Raw genomic sequence first — 25,591 nt, forward strand, 5'->3', positions numbered from 1 at the left:
TTTTACTCGCTGGGTGAAAATTTGTCCGACGTGCGCCCGAAATGTTTTGCACCCGACCGTTTCGAACAGTCGGATGGAACAGAAATCCCTAAATTACTTTGCTTTCAGAAATTGACTCCACATTTTCAAAATTGTAGATCTGGGTGCACGGGCAGGACATAGTGTCAAAGTGACTTTATTTCTACTGTTTGGATTCAGAAATGGTCGGCGAATCCATTGTGCTCTGTCGGTATGGGTCCGAATCCCATCCGTGTCGTTATTGTATTGAACTTTTGTTATGGCCCTCCATAAGTTTTGTACAATCAAAATGGGCTTGAAAGCTATTAATACCAATCCGACACCGGTGTTTTAAGTCTGTATCCCTGGATTGTTTATATTTTGTTGAAATGGAGAGGGACAACTTGTCTTATAAACCATGATGTGGAGATGCCGGTGATGGACTGGGGTGGACAAATGTAAGGAATCTTACAACACCAGGTTATAGTCCAACAGTTCTATTTGAAAATAAAACTGTTGGACTATAACCTGGTGTTGTAAGATTCCTTACACTTGTCTTATCAAGTAAGACTTTCTAAAATTTAAATGCTCTGAAGCTGCATTGCCGTTTGTGTGAGAATAGATGCACCAACTAGACTAGCGCTAATACACATTTCCTAATACAAAACACACACACATTAAACTCTTGTGCAGTATTTGTCGGAGGTCACCCACAGGAGGAGGTCAGGGCCTGGTGCATCACAGACATTACTCACCAACATTTTGTGGGAAGAGATGAGAAATGCAATAGGATAAGACCAGATAGTCTGGAGAGAGTGTGGGAATACAACACGATGAATAGAGCGAGATATAAGATGTACTGACAGGGGATAAGGAAGAGAAGATCATGACTGATACCCATGGTTTCCCTTGCAGAGACCGACGAACAAAAGATAGATGTTATTGCGCAGACGTATTGAGGGAGAAGGCGCAACAAAGTGGCTTGGCAAATGTATCAATACCATAACGTTCGGAAATAATTAAATTTATGTGGGTGCCGTGGCTTGGTGGTTAAAACACCTGTCTTATCAACCGAAGTATTTCGGAGTTCAAATCACAGCTGGTGCATTTCGCTCATGTTAAATCCCAGCGGTTCCTTTCGCAAAGTCCTCCTCACCAACATTTCGGGACTTGTGCCAAAAATTGGCCAGAGTTGTCCGACAGACAAGTCAAGTAACAGCCTGACACAGCCATGTTCATCGAATCAGAGCTTTCAGCCAAAGTCCCCGACTCTTCCATCACCATCCCTGGGGAGCTCCTGTCCCACCGGCTGCACAGACCAACCAGCGATGGCAGCACAGTCATAAATATCTCGAAGCGAGTGTCCCTGGGAGTCCTCAACATTAACTCAGGACCACATCATGGCGTCAGGTCAAACATGGGGAAGGGAGAGAAAGACAGCCAATGGGAGGCGGGAGGGAGAGAGAGAGAGAGAGAGACAGACAGACAATCTGTGTGTGTGTGAGAGGGGAGGGTCTGGGAGGCTCGGGTTGTGGGGGGGGAGAGTGTGCGTTGGAGGTAATGAGCGGGTGGGAGAGCATGGACCGCCTGTGTCTGAGGTAACCGGCGTAACTATGGATGGGTGTGCGCAGATGGCTGACAGACTGGGCGAGAGTATTGAATGGGGGAATCAGACCTCGCCTCCTCAGGCCGCCCACCTCGCTGGGGAGGGTGAGGCTGACCAGCCTTCTGATGGGGTCTTTATGTGCAGGAACCTCAATCTGCAAACGGAACAATATTAATGAGACCCTTCTAGATTAACAGAGTTGTTTTTCAAAGAATTCCAGATGGTCAGCTTGTTTTAACATCACTCGTCGAACCACGAGGCCCCTTCATCAAGGTTGTTTTTCAAGGTTGGCCAGTTTGTGTGACCGCGCTCGTCACGATCCCGGCCCACGCGCTTTCTTTGGGTTATTGTTCGGCTCCTTTGGGTCTTTGCGCCTCTTTGGTCACGTGGCTGCCTTGCCTCACACTGGGGGTGGGTGAGACGGGTCAGTCACCAATCAAAGTTTAAGAAAAAACGACAATATTTCCCTCCTGCCAATATTCTCCCCTGGGTCCCCACTCAGAGAGCCGGGGGACAGCTCCCTCAGACGGCTGGGCTAATGCACCGTCCAGCGCTGATCCCCAGAGATTAGGAAAATCCCAGGCTCGAGCTCGGGCCTGCTGCTGAGGTTCGACTTCTTGCCTTTGACCTCGGCTCGACATGGGCTCAGTGCCCTCGGGATTGGTAGGGGGCGGGGGTTTGCGGGGACAACATGTGAGGAGGAGAGTGTGCCTGGCAGCTCTTTAAACTGAGGAGTGGGTGACGAGGAAATTGACTAGAATGGTGCCAGGGATGAGGGACTCCAGTTCCGGGGAAAGACTGAAGAAGCTCGGGTTGTTCCCCCGAGAGCAGTGAAGGTTAATTACATGGAATCACTTTGAGAGTACAGAACAGGGACAGGCCATTCGGCCCATCAAGGCCATGCCGGTGTTTAAGCTCCACACGAGCCTCCTCCCTCCCAACTTCATCTCACCCTATTCTTCTATTCCTTTCTCCCTCATGTCTTTATCTGCTGTTCGCCCCAACCACTCCTTGTGGGAGTGAGTTCCACATTCTCACCACTCTCTGGGTGAAGAAGTTTCTCCTGAATTCCCTTCATGTCTTAAATGTCTTCATATCTTCTTCGATCTCTCCTTCCAATGTCCTGCCCACCTTGCTGGTCTCTGTGATCAATAGAAACTTCGAAAATAGGAGCAAGAGTAGGCCATTCGGCCCTTCGGGCCTGCTCCACCATTCAAAATTATCATGGCTGATCGTCCAACTCAGTACCCTGTTCCCGCTTTATCCCCATATCCCTTGATCCCTTTAGCATTGAGAAATATATCTATCTCCTTCGTGAATACATCTAATGGCTTGGCCTCAACTGCCTTCTGTGCGAGAGAAATCCACAGGTTCACCACCCTCTGAGTGGAGAAATTTCTCCTCGTCTCTGTTCTAAATGGCATACCCCGTATCCGAAGACTGTGACCCTTGGTTCTGGACTCCCCAGCCATCGGGAATATCCACCCTGCATCCAGTCTGTCTGGTCCTGTTAGAATTTTATATGTTTCGATGAGATCACCTCTCATTCTTCTAAACTCTATTGAATATAGGCCTAATCGACCCAATCTCTCCTCACACGTCAGTCCTGCCATCCCATGAATCAGTCTGGTAAACCTTCGTTGCACTCCCTCCGTGGCAAGGACATCCTTCCTCAGATAAGGAGAACAAAACTGCACACAATACTCCAGATGTGGTCTCACCAAGGCACTGTATAACTGCAGTAAGACATCCCAATCTTCTCACATTCCCCTTTCCCATCCTTTCCTTTATTGTCGATGTACTCAGCGCACGCCTTTTTCTTTAGTTTTAATTTTATTCATTATTCGCGGGTGACTCACCTCCTGACTCCACAAAGCCTTTCCACCATCTACAAGGCACAAGTCAGGAGTGTGATGGAATACTCTCCACTTGCCTGGATGAGTGCAGCTCCAACAACACTCAAGAAGCTCGACACGGTGAAGGTTCCCATCTCTCTCTCTCTCTCCTCCCCTGAAGGTGCTGACTCTGACTAGGTTCAGTTCTACACTCACTGGTTCCCCTCCCTCTACTCCCCTGAACGTGCTGACTCTGACTGGGTTCAGTTCTACACTCACTGGTTCCCCTATCTCTCCTCCCCTGACGGTGCTGACTCTGACTGGATTCAGTTCTACACTCACTGGTTCCCCTCCCTCTCCTCCCCTGAAAGTCCTGAATCTGACTGGGTTTAGTTCTGCACTCATTGTTTCACTTCCCACTCTCACCTCTCCCCCTCCCCCACCACGAATGACCAGGCTCTGACTGGGTTCAGTTCTGCACTCATTGGTTCCTCTCCCTCTCTCACCCCTCTCCCCCCAAGCACGATGGTCAAGGCTCTGACTGGGTTCAGTTCCACACTCAGTGGTTCCCCTCCCTCTCCTCTCCTGAAGATGCTGACACTGGCTGGGTGTTTATGCTCTCCCCCTCATTTCGACATTCCGTCCCTCCCGATTGCTGCCGGTAAGCTGTCCATCTGTGGTATCTCCCACTTTTGGCGACGAACTCTCTCTGACCAGTCACCATTTCTCCTTCATTTAAAGACTGTCCCTAATCTGTCACTATTTCTCCTTCATTTACAGACACTCCCTGACCCGTCACCATTTCTCCTTCATTGAAAGACTCTCCCTGACCTGTCACCATTTCTCCTTCATTTAAAGGCTCTCCCTGACCAGTCACCATTTCTCCTTCATTTACAGTCACGACCTGACCCGTCAACATTTCTCCTTCATTTACAGACACACCCTAACCAGTTCTCTCCTCTCTCCGCATCTCCCACCAGATGTCCGTTCACTTGTGAACAAGGACCTTGCCATCCACAACCTTATTGCGGGTGGCTGCATCTGGAAACATAGGAACAGGAGTGAACCATTCCGCCACAGCTTGGTATCATAACCCTTAATACCCTGGCCAAACAAAAATCTATCAATCTCAATTTTCAAATTTTCAATTGACCCCCAGCCTCAACAGCATTTTGGAGTGAGGAGAGTTCCAGATTTCCACTACCCTTTGTGTGAAGAATTGCTTCTGACATCACCCCTCAACGGCCCACCTCTAATTTTATGGTGATTCCCCCTTGTTCTAGACTCTCCCAACAGAGGAAACGGTTTCTCTGTATCGACCCTATCAAGTCCTTTAATCATCTGAAACACCTCAATTCGATCACCCCTTAATCTTGTACATTCAAGTCAAGACAAGCCTAGTCTATGCATCGATCCTCATAAATTATATAAGTGATCACTGTAAGTACAGGATAGAAATTCAGAACAGACAGTTTCAGTTTGTGTGGAACATTATTTTCTCCATAGTCCCAAGAAGATGCAAATCCCCCGTCCCACACTCTCCCTCTTTATACCTATTAAGCTGTGAATCCCCCGTCCCACACTCTAACTCCTTGTTCCCATTCAGCTGTAAGTCCCGCGTCTCGCACTCTCCGTCCTTTTCCCCATTCAGCTGTAAATCCCCGTACCACAACAATCTACCTCCTTGTTCCTATTAAGCTGTAAATCCCCAGTCCCACACTCTCCCTCCTCGTTCCTATTAAGCTGTAAACCTCCCGTCCCACACTCTCCCTCTTTGTTCCTATTAAGCTGTAAATCCCCCGTCTCGCACTCTCCCTCCTTGTTCCTATTAAGCTGTAAATCCCCCGTCCCACACTCTCCCTCCTTGTTCCTATTAAGCTGTAAATCCTCCGTCCCACACTCTCCCTCGTTGCTCCTATTAATCTGTAAATCACCCGTCCCACACACTCTCCTTCCTTGTTCCCATTCAGCTGTAATTCCCCGTCTCGCACTCTCCCTCATTGTCCCCATTCAGCTGTTAATCCCCGTCCCACACTCTCCCTCCTTGCTCCTATTAATCTGTAAATCCCCCGTCCCACACTCTCCCTCCTCGTTCCGATTAAGCTGCAAATCCCCCGTCCCACACTCTCCCTCCTTGTTCCAATGAGGCAGTAAATCCCCCGTCCCACACTCTCCCTCCTTGCTCCTATTAATCTGTAAATCCCCCGTCCCACACACTCTCCTTCCTTGTTCCCATTCAGCTGTAATTCCCCGTCTCGCACTCTCCCTCATTGTCCCCATTCAGCTGTTAATCCCCGTACCACACACTCTCCCTCCTTGTGCCGATTGAGCTGAAAATCCCCCGTCCCACACTTTCCCTCCTCGTTCCGATTAAGCTGCAAATCCCCCGTCCCACACTCTCCCTCCTCGTTCCTATTCAGCTGTAAATCCCCCGTCCCACACACTCTTTCCTTGTTCCTGTTCAGCTGTAAATCCCCCGTCCCACACTCTCCCTCCTTGTTCCTATTAATCTGTAAATCCCCCCTTCACACACTCTATCTCCTTGACACGTCCTCACTGTTTGAAATCCAAATTCATTGCAGGCTCTAATTTTCTCCCTTTCTCTCCTGAAGGTGCAGCGTGATGGTGGGGTTCGGCCCCAGTCACTGTCTGCCCTCCAGTACCCGGCCAAGTGGTAATTCTGCAGTTGAGAGCCGAAACAGCGACCTGCCGGTATTTCGACCATCGGTAGCCGCCGTCTCTGGCTGATTCTCTCCGGCAAAGCTGAGGCCAACGGTGGCAGATCAACAATAACCTGCATTCACACTGAGCGAAGTCTCAGCAACACCGAGTGCTGCTCAGGCCCTGAATCAGAGCCGGGGGACCCGGCGGACTGGCGGGCGGGGGCCCCGGACATGTATTAAACCGATCACCCAGCGCCTCCCACGTCCAACCCGCCGCTTCCCGATTTCTTCTCCCGTTTCCACCGAGTCCGACTCGAGACAAGAGACAGGGCAGAGGCGCTCCCAGAATGCGGGGCGGGCCTGGGGAGCTTGCGCCGTCTGAGCGGAAATGCAGCGCCTTGGAGAGATAGAGGGGTTTCTGGGGCGCGGGGAATGTGGGGCCGGTGGCCGCCATTAGTCGCCGGGCGTCGTTCAGTGTTTTATTGCCGGCGTCGCGCCCAGAACCGTTTCTCGAAATGCAGACTGAGGAGTTCGGAGCCAGTTTGCTGAACAGACACTGACCGTACAATGTAGAACAGTGTTTTTCAAACTATTTTTCTCGTGACCCAGTGAAAGAAAAACACTTCCCCCAGGGACCCAAAACAATAATATCTTCTGACTGCAGTTTTCATCAAATCCCAATAGAGGACAATCCATGCTCGCTCTTCACTTCACTTCACTTCAAGTAATAACTAAAATTAGACATCGACGTCACTTGAAAAATATTTTAAATACAGTATTAATAAAGTAAAAAAAGATCAGGTTGAGTTTCACGTTCTTAATGTGAAGGGTTGGACTGTCGCTTGTTCATGATCTCGTTCCAATCTGGATCACACGATGAAAGCTCCACACGCATATCAGGTGCGCTGTTGAGTCGGTTTCTTTCTCTTGTTTTTCACCTTGTCAAAGTCGAAAATCCAAGTTCGCACATATAGGTTGTTGTGAAGGGCAGCAAAAACAGAACACTAATCTGACTTAACAGAGGATATTCTTTGAAAATACTGATCCAAAAAGATGACAAACTGAATCACTTGTGGCGTGTTTTCAGTGTGCAATCACAGGTGAGTCGCACCAGCTCGTTTTCTTGCTCAGGCATCAAGTTTCGCTTCATTATTGATTCAGGGTTTTCGAAAACAAAATGACCTTTCACCCAACACTTTGCCTTCAAATTTTCAAACCTCTCTGCAGGGAAGTAGCGACTAAAATGATCAGACAGAGCAGCGAGATGGAACTGTATGACACATTTCATTTCATTCCCTTTTTCTTCATTGATGCTGTTCTCCTCAGTGTGTTGTAACAATGTTGGGAACATGGAATAGCTCGGGCGATTACTTTTCACTCCGGCTTGCCACAGTTCTAATGATTTTTGAAAGATTGTATCTGTTCACAATGTCGAAACAAATGATTGCCTCTTCCTTGTAATTTCAAATTCAGATCGTTTAAAATTGAGAACCTGTCAGCCAGGTATGACAACTTCATTAACCAACTGTCATCGGAAAACAAATTTGTCATGTTAGACTGTTTCTCTACCAGAAAAATGTGAATCTCTTCCTGAGTTCTTACACCCTTGTAAGCACCCTGCCCCGTGACAGCCATCGTACTTCAATGTGAAACAGTAAATGAGTGAGCACAGCTCCCTTTTCTCAGGATAACGCTTCAAAAAAGCTTTTACTTCAGTGAGCTTCCTTGAATGAAATTAACAATTTTCACTACTTCCTTCATTCCTGCCAAAAGATCAGGGGGAATACCCTTGGACGTCAAATCTTCGTGGTGAATGAAACAGTGATTCCAAACATCATGATCAGCTGCCTCAGATATTCTTCTCATGACTCCACTATTTCTACCCGTCATATTTGCTGCTCCATCACTTGGAATTCCTTTGCAATTAGCCCAGTCCAATTTGTATTTTCCATCTATACAGTCATGTTTTTTTTTATTCGTTCACGGGATGTGGGCGTCGCTGGCGAGGCCAGCATTTATTGCCCATCCCGAATTGCCCTCGAGAAGGTGGTGGTGAGCCGCCATCTTGAACCGCTGCAGTCCGTGTGGTGACGGTTCTCCCACAGTGCTGTTAGGAAGGGAGTTCCAGGATTTTGACCCAGCGACAATGAAGGAACGGCGATATATTTCCAAGTCGGGATGGTGTGTGACTTGGAGGGGAACGTGCAGGTGGTCTTGTTCCCATGTGCCTGCTGCCCTTGTCCTTCCAGGTGGTAGAGGTCGCGGGTTTGGGAGGTGCTGTCGAAGAAGCCTTGGCGAGTTGCTGCAGTGCATCCTGTGGATGGTACACACTGCAGCCACAGTGCGCCGGTGGTGAAGGGAGTGAATGTTTATGGTGGTGGATGGGGTGCCAATCAAGCGGGCTGCTTTATCTTGGATGGTGTCGAGCTTCATGAGTGTTGTTGGAGCTGCACTCATCCAAGCAAGTGGAGAGTATTCCATCACACTCCTGACTTGTGCCTTCTAGATGGTGGAAAGGCTTTGGGGAGTCAGGAGATGAGTCACTCGCCGCAGAATACCCAGCTTCTGAACTGCTCTCGTCGCCACATTATTTATATGGCTGGTCCAGTTAAGTTTCTGGTCAATGGTGACCCCCAGGATGTTGATGGTGGGGGATTCGGCGATGGTAATGCCGTTGAATGTCAAGAGGAGGTGGTTAGACTCTCTCTTGTTGGAGATGATCATTGCCTGGCACTTATCTGGCGCGAATGTTACTAGCCACTTATGAGCCCAAGCCTGGATGTTGTCCAGGTCTTGCTGCATGCGGGCTCGGATTGCTTCATTATCTGAGGGGTTGCGAATGGAACTGAACACTGTGCAGTCATCAGCGAACATCCCCATTTCTGACCTTATGATGGAGGGAAGGTCATTGATGAAGCAGCTGAAGATGGTTGGGCCTAGGACACTACCCTGAGGAACTCCTGCAGCAATGTCCTGCGGCTGAGAAGATTGGCCTCCAACAACCACTACCATCTTCCTTTGTGCTAGGTATGACTCCAGCCACTGGAGAGTTTTCCCCCTGATTCCCATTGTCTTCAATTTTACTCGGGCTCCTTGGTGCCACACTCGGTCAAATGCTGCCTTGATGTCAAGGGCAGTCACTCTCACCTCACCTCTGGAATTCAGCTCTTTTGTCCATGTTTGGACCAAGGCTGTAATGACGTCTGGAGCCGAGTGGTCCTGGCGGAACCCAAACTGAGCATCGGTGAACAGGTTATTGGTGAGTCAGTGCCGCTTGATAGCACTGTCGATGACACCTTCCATCACTTTGCTGATGATTGAGAGTAGACTGATGGGGCGGTAATTGGCCGGATTAGATTTGTCCTGCTTTTTGTGGACAGGACATACCTGGGCAATTTTCCACATTGTCAGTTAGATGCCAGTGTTGTAACTGTACTGGAACAGCTTGGCTAGAGGCGCAGCTCGTTCTGGAGCACAAGCCTTCAGCACGACAGCTGGGATGTTGTCGGGGCCCATAGCCTTTGCTGTATCCAGTGCACTCAGCCGTTTCTTGATATCACATGGAGTGAATCGAATTGGCTGAAGACTGGCTTCCGTGATGGTGGGGATATCGGGAGGAGGCTGAGATGGATCATCCACTCGGCACTTCTGCCTGAAGATAGTTGCAAACGCTTCAGCCTTGTCTTTTGCACTCACGTGCAGTGCTTCGAATATTTGTGCTCCTGTTGCATTTGTTGGTAAAGTTAGACAACACAGCCAACCTTCTATAAAGTCATCTTGCCCGACATATCTCACAGAGAAGAACAGTGTTGCACAATTTGAAATATCAGCACTCTCGTCAAGTTGGATCGCAAAATCCCCGGCTGACTGTAACCGAGTAATAATCTTGGCTTCTGAATCCTCAGCAATAGAACATATTCGCCGAGACATTGTGCTGTCACTGAGAGGAACGCTTCTCAATTTTTCAGCAGGCTTCTCGTCGAAGATTTCCGCACCATATCCAGAGATGCTGAAATTCTTCCAGCATCTCTGAATAAGTTTTTCGGCAACTGTAAGGGCCATTTTCTCTTTTGCCACACTGTATGCGACCAAATATGACACCAGTTGTGCCTTATCATTCAGAGCAGTTGACCGATTAAGAACTGGTGCTGATAAATTTAATCCCCGTTGCTTCCTTTGAAAATATTCAAGCGGGTGATCAAAGAGTTCCCCATGTTTTGTTTCAAAATGTCTTTTTAATTTTGACGGTTTTAAACTATCGGTTACAAGCACCTCGCTACAAATAAAACACTGGGGCTTTGGATCATGGTTTGAGTTTGCACAATTGATGAAACCACATTTCAAAAAAGCCTCACTATACTGCCTCGTCTACGATTTGGTTTTCTTCTTAGTGGACGGATCAGGCCTGGTCCACATGGCAGAAGTTTGTCCGTCATTTCTCGAACTTCCTGTTGCAGACGACGTACTCACACATGTTGGTTTTATTGTCGGATGGAGATGGGTTTGAGAACTGTGTTTTTGAACTTCTTTGTTTTATTATAAAATGATCAAATTTTGGGAATTAAGGTTTGGTGATTAAGCCGCCCCTGACTCATTTCCCCGTGATACTGGGCCCAGACCAGCACCACTCACCGTGGCTTTGGCGGCGAGGAAGAGCGCGTCCTGGTTGATGCTCGGAAACACGAAAGCTAACAGAATGACTATTCCACTGGAACAAGGTCATCGCTCCACAGAATGAAATGACTGTCTGTCATCTGCCCAACCGAAATTACCTGATAAAAACGTGAATGTAAACTTCAGTCCAACATTCAACCAATCAATGTCACGCAATCACAAGTTCTGATTACAAAACTGCCTGTGACATTTCATCTCTTTATGAAATAATTGTTTGCCCTTTTCTTATTTAATGTCCAGTTGTGGTTCATTTGATTTTCTCGACCGTACCCATTTAATGGCAGTGAGCTGATATTGCCAATCGGGCTCAGCATTCTCTGGCAAGCAGTTACCTGCCCTATAAGCTCCGCTGATAACCTGATATCTGACGAATTTCCTTTCCATGTTCCATTACATTTATGCTTTTATTTTTAGGGTTCAAACGAGGGGGCACAAAGTTAAACACAAAGCAATTTGGCAAAATGCAGGTCTCCCAATCAACGCAAGAGCACGCAGAAGGAATCCCAATGGACCAAACCCCTTCTCATTCACTGCCACTGGAAAAAAATCCGAACGGACCAAACCCTTTCCTATTCCCTCCCATTGCAGAGAATCCCAAAGAGAAAAAACCCTTCACAGTCCAAGCATTAAAGAGAGTGCGGTTCCCAGAACTGAACACAGTTCTCGAAATGAGGTCTAACCAGAGCTCTGTATAACTGTGACATAACTTCCACTCCTTTTTATTCCAGTTCCCTTGAGATAAAGATCAAAATTTAATCTCCATTTCACCTTATATTTTTTGTGAATTCTGTACTTGGACCCCTAAATCTCTATCCTCCCCCACAGTCCCTTGCTTTTTGCCATTTAGAAAATACTCTGATCTATCTTTTTAAGTTTCAAAGTGGATGACCTCACACTTTCCCACGTTGAACTCCATCTGCCACTGTCTTGCCCACTCACTTAATCTATCAATGTCCCTTTGCAACTTTCTGCTCCCATCTATAATGCTTACTGTGCCACCTAACTTAGTTTCGTCAGCACACTGGGATATAAGGTTCTCTGCATAAGAACAGAACAAATAGGAGCAGGAGTAGGCCCTACGACCCGTTGAGCCTGTTACGCCATTCAATCAGACCATGGCTGATCTTCGACCTCAACTCCACTTTCCCGCCCGATCACCATATACCTTGATTCCCCTAAAATCCAAAAGTCGATCGATCACAGACTTCAATATACTCAACGGCTGAGCGTCCAAAGTCCTCTGGGTGAGAGAATTCCGAAGATTCACAACCCTTTGAGTGAAGATTTTTTTCCTCATATTGGTCCTAAATGGCCGACCCCTTATCTTGAGACTATGACCTCTCGTTCTTGACTCTCCAGCCAGGGGAATCAGCCTCTCAGCAACTACACTGTCAAGCCGTCGAAGAATTTTATACATTGCAATGTGATCACCTCTCTTTCTTCTAAACTCCAGCGAATGTAGTCCAATTTTACACAATATCTCCGCACAGTAAAATTGCAGCAAGTCCTCCTTACTCTTATATTCCAACACCCTTGCAATGAAGACGAATATTTTATTTGCCTTCCTCACTCTCATTAGAGCTTGGTAACTCACTATTTCCAGTATGTTTTTCCTCTATTCCTTCTGTTGGGAAAATAAATCATTGTTGAAAACATTTCACGCCAATTATACCAGTTTCTGTTTGGGGAACAAAATGCAGCTGAACTGCAAACTTAGAGTTTCTAAAGAAAGCGGATTAATGTGAACGTTGAATTGCGATGGCCGGGAATCGAACCCGGATCAACTGCTGGAAGGCAACTATAATCACCACCATACCACCATCGCCGAAAAAAGTAATCAATAAAATGGTTCCCAACCATCAGATCCTGAACATCCACTGCAGGCTGTTGCATTTTTTTCTTCAGTTGAACTGGTTTCTGACGGATCCTTTCTCGCTCTGTTGCAGTTCCAGTTTCCGCCCAGTCGATGACGCCAAGCCCCAATCAATGGAAATTACACAACAGCCAGTAATTGTTCACCTGATATCGGACTGAAGAGATAGTCGATCCCTGCAATACTTGACCAGCTGGAAATACACATTGCCGCAACTCACATCAGCCATTGTGTAACATTAAGTAATTTCATTAAATCATTCTGGAGACCTGAGTACGAACTGGGCACAAATGGCAACTTAATATTCAAGTCGAAAAGATCTTTAGAAAGGACCGAGAAGTAGGGAAAGGAGGAGGAACAGCAATATTGCGAATGGAAAATATTACAGCAGTTGAAAGATAGAATATCAGTGAGCGTGAGGGGGCAATGTAAACACTCCGAGAGAGACTGATCAAAAGTGGCCCCATTGTAATCCTCCAGAAGGTATAAGAAGGGCGAGTTGGGGAGGATTTCTTCATTCTTTGTGAAAGTGTTTGTGAGATTGTGGAAATGTCTGAATGAGGAAAATCCGGTGGAAAAACTCGGGCCAAGGCCAAGTCTCGCTCATCCTGGGCAGGACTGCAGTTCCATGTGGGCCGTGTTCACAGGTCCTGTGAAAGGGGAACAATGCTGAATGTGAAGGTGCCGGAGCTTCGGTCAATCTGGCTGCTGTGCTCGAGCACCTGACGGCTGAAATCCTCGGGCTGGTTGGTGATGCGGCCCGCGACAACAAGATGACGCGCATCATCCCCAGACACCTGCAACTGGCCGTCCGCAACGACGAGGAGCTCAACAAGCTGCTGTGAGATGTGACCATCGCTCAGGATGGAGCGCTGCCTAATATCGAGGCCTGTTTCTGTGTCGTAATTTCGATGTAACTCGATGTAAATGCTCTTTTCAGAGCCACCCACTGTATCTGTGAAAGGGCTGGTTACTGTCTGAAGGGAGACGCTGATATCATGCTACCAGTGTTGCTTTGAGCTGCTTTTTTCTCGTTGTGGACGAGATGAGGTATTAATGGGACTGGAGTCGGGGCACCGACCACATTCCGAGACTTTAAACGGTAACTTATGGACCCCAGTCCACACATCACCAGATTTGTTGTACTTATTTAAACTACTTGCCATGCTGGGCTCGTAAAGCATCACCAGAACTGCTCGACTAAACTTTCCACATCAGTGGGATTCAGCGCTTCGCTCCGTTTCTGTTCTATTTTGTTGGATTATTCAAATAACTCATCAAACTCACTGGGGAATCACTGAAATGCAACTCTGTACAGAAACAAATGAGAGTGAACGGCCTGGTCCCCAGGAGATCAGAAATATTATTCGCCTTTCGCCTTGTTGACCAGTAAACCGTGTTTCGAGTCCACCTACCCGCGTTGGTTCCACATGGGAATCAAATAGAGAGGGCGGGAGGGGAGGAGACAGAGTGACGGACAGAGCAGAGAGCGGCCTCTGATCTTCCAGCTCCACCTCCAGCTTTCTCCACCCGCCAATTTCAAACCGTTTATTGATAATTGAACCGAAACACAGCGGTCCGCACAAACCCTGACAGATTCGGGCTTCATCTTCAAGGATTCCCAGGAACCCGGAGCTTTTAAATAAGCCCCGTTACAATTAACAGACAGTAATATTCCTGACTAAATACAGTCCCTTCGATAACAAGTCAAACCGTCTCCTTCCATTTAAGTCCCACACCCGATTCTATCTCCCCACATATCCCCTCCCAGACGGGTTCAGCGTTTTACAAACACCTTATTCCAGCTGATTTGGAGAATCTCATATGTTGGGGTTTGAGTTGTGACGCGGAGTTTCTCCGCCAGTGTTACCGTCTCACAGAGACTCTCGCCCTGAATCTGTGAAAAGAAAATGACCATGAACTGGACTGGAGCCGAACACATCCCCAGTTACAGTGAGGCTCGGACACCCCATTCTCTCTCTTTTATATCAGACAGTATTCCACCTTCATGTCCAGCACTTGAGAGAGACACACACTTTCAGTCTTACACTTCCGATCAGTGTGTTCATATCACCCTCAATAACTGTATCCAACCTTCAAATACAGCACCAGAGAGTGAGAGAGAAAGGGAGACAGATACGGTGAGAGAGCGAGCGGAGAGGCACAGTGCCACAGTATCAGTTCCAGACTGACCTGTAAAGTTGCGTTTTATCCAGAAAATCCCGTTGGAGAGACAGAAGATGCATTCTTATCTCTCATGGATATACCAGAGACGGACACACTGTTAATCCCACACTCAAGGACAGTACAGAGAGTGACAAAAACAATGTGGGCCGAATTTAACCCTCTCTTGCCTGTTGTACTATATTCGGTTTTGCAGATCAGGTCCGTTCGTTATTACTCTCAGTGACCGAGAGTTTCACTCTGATTATATTAATCTGGGACTGTTGCTGTCTGATATTAAGCCTACACAGTCCCAGCAAATACACCGACTCCCGCTTTCCTCCCATGTTCCTCCAGGATTGGTTTGAGAAATCCTCCCTCCAGTTTCGGGTTCACGCGTTACTTTATCAGTAAAGGGACCAAGAATAAACAGAACCCATTGGCTCATTTCACAGCCGTCCACGTTATCTCTGATTGCCCCTTTACCATAAAAAGATACCGAGAGAAACAGCAGGGATGGAAACATCCAGTTGAATAGTGAGAGATTGTAAAGTCAGTCTGGATTCCAGCGATCGGCACTGCTGGAATCGCATCTGTTTCCCATTCTGGTGCCTGTTCCTGCACTGCCTGTGGACCCCATTCCCTCTGACCTTTCCCCCACTTCCTTTGCTCAGACTCTGAAAAATTCCAATTGGGGAAAGTTTCCATCGATTTTGGTATTGCGAATTAAACCAGATATCTGCGCATGCGCGATTCAGCCCCGCTCCCAGCGCTGCTTGCTGGTGAGCAGAAGAGCGCATGCGCGCTCCCCTCCCCCAGCTCGGCCTGTGGGCGCCATTCCCTCAGTGAGCGGAAGAAGATGGTTAAAAACAGCCGGGAATGGAGAGATCACGGCCCCCGGGGGAAGGGAGCAAAGAGCAGCCTCGTTACAGCAGCTCATCGCTTCGGGACCGTGTCCGCAGATGGGCTCAGAGATCGGCATTGAGTCCGGGGGCTGTTTGCAAGAGGCGGAGTGGATCAGGAACTGGTCCCGGAACATGGAGTGAGCGGGGGAAGGAAGAGGTCATTCTCGGGCTGTGTGTGTCCAGGGTGTGTCCAGGGTGAGGGAGACAGAATGGGAAGAGCAGGTTGTTTGAAATCATTGCTGCTTTCTCTCCCCAAACCAGTGGTGAAATGTTCCTGGTTTAGTTCCAGTCTCACCCTGTTTATTGTTATTGGACAGTGAACAGTGGAAACAGAGCCGGACAGTAAGGATATGGGGAGTGATACAAAGAGCATCTATTGCAGGCACCAGGTGACAAGTGTGAACACGTTTTAAACAGCGGCTGTTGTGTTTCGGTTGAACGGTTAGTTCCATGGTGGAGGGTATTAGAAAACTGACCTGTACAAAGGTCCCCGCCCCATCGGGTAGTGCCATTCATGGATCAGTGCAGGGGTTGTGTTGTGTCTGGATGTCACCAAATTGTTGTCAAACAGCCCAACACACCTGGTGTGCAGAAGCTGAGAGCTGCAGTACTGCAGTGGAGTCAGACACTGACACTGTTTGTATGTTTGTATCGCTGGTTTTCATTTGTGGTTATTACAATGATTATTAATTGTAAACAATTTTACAACACCAAGTTATAGTCCAACAAATTTATTTTAAATTCCACAAGCTTTCGGAGGCTTCCTCCTTCGTCAGGTGAACGGTGTGGAAATGAAATTTTCGAATCCTTCGCATTTTAAAATCACAGAACAATGCCTGGTGATTACTGCCTGTTGCCAAGGCAATCACAGTGAGCAGACAGAAAGGTGTCACCTAAAAAGGCCACCGAATATACAAACCCCCCCAAAAAAAGAGAGAGAGAGAGAGAAGGAACACAGTCAATGACCCGTTATATTAAAAACAGATAACATTTGTTCGCTGGTGGGGTTACGTGTCGTGTGACATGAACCCAAGATCCCGGTTGAGGCCGTCCTCATGGGTGCGGAACTTGGCTATCAATTTCTGCTCAACGATTTTGCGTTGTCGTGTGTCTCGAAGGCCGCCTCGGCCAACGTTGTCTACCTCATACGTTGCAGGAAAGGATGCCCCAGAGCATGGTACATTGGCGAGACCATGCAGACGCTGCGACAACGGATGAACGGACACCGCGCAACAATCGCCAAACAGGAGGGTTCTCTCCCTGTCGGGGAACACTTCAGCAGTCATGGACATTCATCCACCGACCTTCGGGTGAACATACTCCAAGATGGCCTTCGAGACACACGACAACGCAAAATCGTTGAGCAGAAATTGACAGCCAAGTTCCGCACCCATGAGGACGGCCTCAACCGGGGTCTTGGGTTCATGTCACACTACACGTAACCCCACCAGCGAACAAATGTTATCTGTTTTTTAATATAACGGGTCATTGACTGTGTTCCTTCTCTCTCTCTCTCTTTTTTTGGGGGGTTTGTATATTCGGTGGCCTTTTTAGGTGACACCTTTCTGTCTGCTCACTGTGATTGCCTTGGCAACGGGCAGTAATCACCAGGCATTGTTCTGTGATTTTAAAATGCGAAGGTTTCGAAAATTTCATTTCCACACCGTTCACCTGACGAAGGAGGAAGCCTCCGAAAGCTTGTGGAATTTAAAATAAATTTGTTGGACTATAACTTGGTGTTGTAAAATTGTTTACAATTGTCAACCCCAGTCCATCACCGGCATCTCCACATAATGATTATTAACGGAGAGATTCAATTGATCACTTTTGTATTTTCCACTTCACCTGTTCTTGAGTTACAAGAGATACTTTTTCTTCCGACAGTCAAATCCTTGAAGGACCCAGAATCAGTGTGATGTTTACTCCACCCGAGCCACAAGGAGCAGTCAGTGCAGCCAGCTCCTTCTCACACACAGTAAGTACATTATCACTCACAGAGCACAGAGACACAGACAGGTCATCAGTCCCACAATCTCAGACAGCAGAAATAGTCAGTCGCACACTGACCCCAATCCAACACTCAAACAGAGCAGGAGAGACAGACGTAATTTCCATTTCACAACGACTCAGTACTGCTGACCGGCAGATAAATAATTCCCAGTCCAAAATCACACCCAGTATCAGATTGAAAGGCACTGTGTCAATCTCACATTAGTTCAGCCTTAGCTACAAATTAAACACCAGATAGAACTGACACATGGTACTGATTGATAGGTACAGAATGAATCAGAATAGTGTGCTCCAAGATTCAAATTAAATACCAGCCCACAACTCTCACACATTATGAGTTTAAAGATGCAGTATTCATGCTACTATTGTGCACTGAGATACAAATTAGATACCAGTTCAGATGTTACCCATTTTTGACTCACATATATGTCCAAAAACTTCATAGTGTCAGAATGAAATGTACAGTTTCAATTCATTCACTGCAGACTGAGGTACACATTAGATACCAGTCCAAAATTCTCATACAGTGTAAGACTGAAAGAGAGAGTATCAACCCCATTATTGCAGACTCAGCAACACATCACATACCAGTCCAAAAATCTCAGTGTCAGGTTGAAATATACAGTATCAATTCCAGAAGTGCAGATTGAGTTCCACATTATATACCAGTCCAAAATTCGCATAAAGTATCGTACTGGAAGATACAGTATCAATCCCATTAGTGCAGACTGAGGTACACATCAGTTACCTGTCCAAAAATCACACTGTGTCAAATGAAAGGCACAGTGTCAATTCCTTTATTGCAGACAGAGGTTCATAATAGATAACTGTCCAAAAATCTGGTACAGTATTATAGTGAAAGATATAGTGTCGATGTGATTAGTACAGAATGACCTACACGTTACATACCAGTATAAAAATGTCACACAGTATTAGACTGGAAGATACAGTATCAATCCCATTAGTGCGGACTGAGGTACACATTAGATACCAGTCCAAAAGTCACATTCAGTGTCAAATTGAAAGATACAGTATCAATTCCATTAGTGTAGACTGAACTACACCTTACAAACCAGTCTAAATATATTACACAGTATCAGACTGAAAGGTACAGTATGAATTCCATTAGTGCAGACTGAGCTACACATTATATATCGTCCAAAAATCTCATACATTATCATACTGAAACATACAGTATGAATCCTTTTAGTGTAGACTAAGCTAAACATAACAAAGCTGTCCAAAAATCCCTCGCTGTGTCTGACTGAAAGTTAGAGTGTCAATTCCATTGGTACAGACAGAACCACACATCACATATCAGTCCAAAAATCACATACAGTGTCAGACTGAAACATACAGTATCAATTCCATTAGTACAGACTGAGCGACACCGAACACACCAATCCAAAAATCTCATTCAGTGACAGACTGAAATGTACAGTATCAATTCCATTAGTACAGACTGAGCGACACCGAACACACCAATCAAAAAATCTCATACAGTGTCAGACTGAAACGTACTGTATCAATTCCATTCGTACAGACTGAGCGACACCGAACACACCAATCAAAAAATCTCATTCAGTGTCAGACTGAAAGATACAATATCAATTCCATTAGCCCAGACTGAGCGACACAATAAATACCAGTCCAATAATTTCACAGTAAAAGGTTGAAGTGAACATTATCTTCACAGAGATTAAGATACAATCATACAACAAAACTCACACATGTTGTTTGATTAAAACAAAATCCAAAAGCGTATCCATATTTACACATTAATGCCGGACAAAAGATTTGCATACATTAGTGAATTAAAGAGACAGTTTCAAGCACCATACTGCAACCTGAAATAAGAATACAGAACGAATCCAGACTTGCACTTTGCCCAGAGACTGAGTTACAGAATGAATCCCACACTGAGATAGAATACCAGAGATTGACAGATACCGAATGAATCCCACACTCACACACATTCCCAGAGATTGACAGAAACAGAATGAATCCCACACTCACAGATAGCACCAGAGATTGACAGATACAAAATGAATCCCACACTCACACACATTCCCTGAGATTGACAGATACAGAATCAATCCCACACTCACACACATTCCCTGAGATTGACAGTTACAGAATGAATCCCACACTCACACACATTCCCTGAGATTGACAGATATAGAATGAATCCCACACTCACAGATAGCACCAGTGATTGACAGATACAGAATGAATCCCACACACACACATTCCCAGAGATTGACAGAAACAGAATGAATCCCACACTCACAGATAGCACCAGAGATTGACAGATACAGAATGAATCCCACACTCACACACAGTATCAGAGACTGACAGATACAGAATGAATCCCACACTCACAGACTGTACTGGAGACTGACTGATACAGAATTAATATCACACTCACATACAGTATCAGAGACTGACAGACAGAGAATTAATCTCACACTCTCATACAATCTGACATCTACTGGCCATAAGTGAGAACTGTAACAGAGTGGAACAAATTCACATTATCTGTCGTTGTTACAGATTCAGGACAATGTGCAATGTGAGGAAATAGTTTCTCTCTGTAACTTCTACTCTCGTATTTTTTCATATTTTTTCAGTGAAAATTGGACAATTGATTCATAATAAAGTTTTTGTTTTGCTCATTCGAAAGTTGCCCCATTGTATTTCACTCTACATTGCGCAATATTTCTGTCTGATTTCTCAGGACACGATTTATATTAATCCAAATAAACCAAACTGAAACACAAATAAAAACTGAGCGCAAATCTGGAAGTTTGAATGGCGACCGTCAAAAGTGAAAGGGACAAAATATAGAAAAAAATTAAAACCGAAAATGCTGGAAAGGCTCAGCAGGTCCGGCAGCATCTGTGGAGAAGGGAAGCTCGGGTTAACGGTTCACGACTATGACCCTTCTCTCGATCAGAAAGGTTAATCAGACATAATTTAAATACGGAACGGGAATCAGCAGACGGAAAACCTTCAGAAAATCAATTAATTTCACTGAATCCGAGCAATTGAGTCCCGTATCCACCATTCAGATCAGGGCAAGTAATAATACAAAGGAACAGAGTTAAATTCAACGTTATGGGGGAAATAAATGAATTTTAGAAGTATTTTTACATGAATTAGACCCGTTTGTGTTTTGGAAACACGATCACTCTGAACATCGTCAAATTCAGTTCCAGTCTTGGTGTTTCTGAATTCAGCGTGCTGGGATTCAAATCTGTTGGAATTAACTGCTTGGAAGGCAGCGATACTCACCATTATAGTGCCTTATTCACCAGGAGGGAGAAGTCGAGTGTTTCTGTGGAGTTTCGGACTGAATTGCTCCCTTTGGGTTTCTGGCACTTTAATCATAGACAATAAATAGTTCCCAAACATCAGCCCCTGAACAGACACAAGAAGCTGGTGGAATTTCTCATTCATAGATATTAAATAAGAGGATGGCAAAAGCGAATAGGAAGAGGTTCGGAAGAAGTCACCAAAACAATTAGGGAAGCAAACAGGAACCAGGAAATCAAATTATCAAGGAATATAAAAAGAAATAGTAAATTATTCCACTGACCCAAAAATATCAAAAGGAAAATCAGAATATCTTGAGTGCCACGAAGGGATACACAAGATAAACTCACAGATAACGTCAGCGAAATGGCAGAAATATTGAATTGTGACTTTGTCTCAGTATTTACCCGGGAGATTAACAGGGTGAATATATTAGAGGAAGAGGTCAATAAAGATATCAAGGCATTTAAGTTAGAAAGTGTGGTTAAACTCCTGGTCCAGATAGATTGCATCTGTGCATATTAAATGAAGCAAGGGTAGAGATAGCAGAGGCACTGTTACATATATAGGGAAAAATCATCTCAAAAAGGAACAGTGCCAGAGGACTGGATGACAGCTAATGTGATTCTTATATTTTAAATCAGGTGATAGAACAAGTCCAGGGAACGATAGACCAGTTAACTAAAGGTCGGTGGTCGGAATGATCATGGAATCTTTTACTCAATGATGCAACAGAAAAACATCTCGAAACCGAAAATATAATAAAACAGTTTGACAGAAGGTTTGACAGTTTAAATTACATTTCAACATAACTTATTTGCTTTTCAATTCTCTTCCTCTAGAAATAAACCCCAGTGCTTTGTTCGCTTTTTATGGCCTTATCAACTTGTGTTGCTACTTTTAATGATTTGTCAATCTGTACCCCTAAATCCCTTGCTCTTTTACCCCATTTAGACTCTTATTTTCCAAGCAGTATATGGCCTCCTTATTCCCCCTAGCCAAATGCACCACCTCACACCTTTCTATATGGAAATTCAATGGCCATTTACACCGCCTTTCGGCAAGCTTATTAATTCTTCTTGTATCGGCTATACCCCCTAAATTAATTACAAGGATTTAACACAGCATTACAACTAATGTTTGATCTAACAAAATATACTTGCAACTCGTCTCCATTCCCAGTTTTTCTAAATCCCACTCGTGCAATATAATGTGAAGAATTAGTTTCTGTTCTGTCCCTCTCTCATCTGCAAACTTCACTGTCCCGGGGTTTGGGGACATCTACTGGCCGGAAGCAGAACTGCAACAGTTCGGAACAAATTGCTGAAACCGGACAATGTGCAGTGTGAGCGTGTTTGTGATTGGTGGCAGCTATTAAATCAGATTGGATGTCTGACGAAACCAATCAGAGAGTTACAGTTAATAATTATTAAGACCTCACTCCGAATGACCCAATCACAATCATTGCCTTCCCCCATCCCTCATTACCATAGGGCTGTGGGGCTGCCTATTTAATCCGAGCTCGGAGGGAATTTGCGTCATTTCTCAGTCTGAAATTGAGTTTGAAAATGCCTGAGGACAAGAAAGCAGCTCCCAAGAAGGGCGCCAAGAAAACCTTGAGTAAAGCACCAGCCAAAGGCGGCAAGAAGCGGAGAAAGTCGAGGAAGGAGAGTTACTCCATCTACATCTACAAAGTGATGAAGCAGGTTCACCCCGACACCGGCATCTCCTCCAAGGCCATGGGCATCATGAACTCCTTTGTGAACGATATTTTCGAGCGCATCGCAGGTGAGGCTTCCCGCCTGGCCCATTACAACAAGCGGGCGACTATCAGTTCCCGGGAGATCCAGACCGCCGTGCGCCTGCTGCTGCCCGGGGAACTGGCCAAGCACGCCGTTTCAGAAGGGACAAAGGCGGTGACCAAATACACCAGCTCCAAGTAAAACTCCACAATGAACTGAAAAAAAAACAACGGCTCTTTTAAGAGCCACCCACAACCTCTCTGAAAGAGCTGCATTTCCTGTATATTTAATTAGGATCATTTTATTGCAGCAATATTATTATTCCAATCGAAAAGTGACTCGAACTACCCCGTTCAAATCCCTGGCCCCTAAAATGAACACGAGTTTATCATCCGCTCCTTCCCATTTGTTTTGATCTTAAAGCATCACTATTCTGGCCTCTCATCCCCTTTATGGCCCCCTCAGCAATTCCGTTCTATGAATGCAGTTTCTGAAATATTTATGGACTGACGTGAAAATCCCCAGATTAACAGTAACCCCACCCCTTGTAGTAACAGCGGAATCGGGGCAGAATGAGAGCTCTGTCCGGGTCCCTCTTTTCACAGAAGCACTCCCGGCTCTGAGAAGGGACCAATCTGTAACGTTTAACTTTTCTAAACACTAAATTCAAATGTGTCCTTTCACGGAATGCTGTGAATGGGGCTTTAGTCCCGTCCGGTGCAGTTTGAAGGCTATGGTCGAATGAGCCATAATTTAAAGCAGATTTTAAAACAGAGCGAGCGATTAGTGACGGGGAGCGCTGAATAAGACAAGATAAAAAGAACGGGTTTAAAATCTTTTGCTCAGGGCGACATTGATCGAAATCCAATCCTTCACTGCACTGAAATTGGCGGGCTTTTTGAAATTCATAAAATTCCTGGTCTGACCGTTGAGGCCGGTAAATCCCGCCCTCTTCTAATTTCCAGCTATCTGGTTGGTTAATGAAATAGGCAAATGAGGTGTAATAAGGTACAACCAATCAGATGATCTTTCAGTCTTTGAGAAGGGTCAATGCAGAAGTCATTCTTCATTCTTTGTGAAAGTGTTTGTGAGATTGTGGAAATGTCTGGAAGAGGAAAAACCGGCGGTAAAACTCGGGCCAAGGCCAAGTCTCGATCATCCGGGCCGGACTGCAGTTCCCTGTGGGCCGTGTTCACAGGCTCCTGCGAAAGGGGAACTGCGCTGAACGTGCGGGAGCCGGAGCCGCGGTCTTTCTTGCCGCTGTGCTCGAGTATCTGACGGCTGAAATCCTCGAGCTGGCCGGCAACGCGGCCCGGGACAACAAGACGACCCGTATCATCCCCAGACACCTGCAACTCGCCATCAGCAACGACGAGGAGCTCAACAAGCTCCTGGGACGGGTGACCATCGCTCAGGGCGGGGTGCTGCCTAATATCCAGGCCGTGCTTCTGCCGAAGAAAACCAGCAATGTGAGCACCAAGAGCAAGGAAAGCGGCCAAGATTTAATCTGATATCCCAAAGGCTCTTTTCAGAGCCACCCACTGTATCTTTGAAATGGCTGGTTACTGACTGAAGAGAGTCAGGAATCAATTTAATAAGGACTTATTATTCCGATTCTCGAACTAACAATAACTTATTAATTACAAATGATCCAGATCGGTCTGTTGAATTACTCGCTTCCGGACAGCAGATGTCGCCAACCTCCAATAGATTGATATTTGCAGTTTGTGTGGTGAATGAGACAAAATATCAAAATTGTCATTAAACTGGGCTGGTGGGACACAGAAATACCAGGGACATTTGATCATCGGCATCAAGAGGCATTCTGTTGTGTTCCACCCAATATTATTTACAGTCTCATCCTCCGACAACACTTGCTCGGTCTGTGTTATTTTACCCAGATTTGTGCAACAGAAGCTGACTGATGTGTTGAATATTGTGTCAGCGATTGCTGAATCAAGAATGTGAGTGAAATTTGCCCGTGTTGTTGGATGTGATTGAGGGATTGATTCTGACCCTGTATCAGTTACGAGTGTTCGTGAATGTAACACTAATGTTTTACACTGCTTCTGATTCTAGCGCTGATAGAGAGCAAGACACACTGCCTTTCGATCTATTAGTGCGAGTTGCATTAAAACAGCCTCTGCCACTATATCTGCAGGGGGAGAATAGACTGAAACGTTATATGATCCGAGTCTGATTCCTTACATCCAGCATGGGTTTTAGGTCCCGTCCGATTGCACCTGTCCTTCAGTGCTGGACTCAAATGTCCAGTAAAGTGTTGGAGTGAGGCTTGAACTTTGAAACCCCTGACTCCGACATTCGAGTGTTTCCAACCGAGCCAAGCTGACACGACATTGGAAATGAGAACTTGTATCTCTCGTGCTTTCCACGAGTCCCTCTCTGCATATATGTCCCAGTAAGTTTGACACTGGGGGTGTATGTACCTCATGTGAAAGAGTGGGGTCGGAATCAGAACTTTCTGCAGCTGTTTGCCAGAACTTTCTCTGTCCGAATGAGGCACTGGTGGTGATGAGAGTCAGTCTGGTGGAATTCACCTCCCTCCAGTCCTGCGTGTGTGTGAAAATGAAACTGTCTCCGTTTCAAATTCCTCATGTTGGTCAGTCTGAAATTGGCACTCCTCTCTGGTGCTGAATCTTCGTCCAAAATGAACAGCAGCTGTTTCTGCCATAAAACGTCGATCGGCTATGTTCCCATCTCTCTGCTGTTATGATGGGCCAACAGTCTGTCAGGCCTTGCGTCTGACATCCGCTCCCTCCCCTTTATGCATTTCCCATTTAATAAAAT

General features: G+C 45.9%; 1 long non-coding RNA gene and 1 pseudogene across 1 annotated transcript; both read left to right on the plus strand.

Moving 5' to 3' along the window:
- The first annotated feature begins 15,631 nt into the window (after window positions 1–15,631).
- LOC137307039 (uncharacterized) lies at window positions 15,632–21,821 on the plus strand. Its single transcript, XR_010959002.1, has 3 exons — window positions 15,632–15,853; window positions 17,601–17,691; window positions 21,686–21,821. It is a non-coding gene; the product is annotated as an uncharacterized lncRNA (long non-coding RNA).
- Window positions 21,822–23,884: 2,063 nt separating this feature from the next.
- On the plus strand, window positions 23,885–24,294 carry LOC137306911 (histone H2A.J-like; annotated as a pseudogene).
- Window positions 24,295–25,591: the final 1,297 nt, after the last annotated feature.

The sequence above is a fragment of the Heptranchias perlo genome, chromosome X (assembly GCF_035084215.1).
Source record: "Heptranchias perlo isolate sHepPer1 chromosome X, sHepPer1.hap1, whole genome shotgun sequence".
Lineage (NCBI taxonomy): Eukaryota > Metazoa > Chordata > Chondrichthyes > Hexanchiformes > Hexanchidae > Heptranchias > Heptranchias perlo.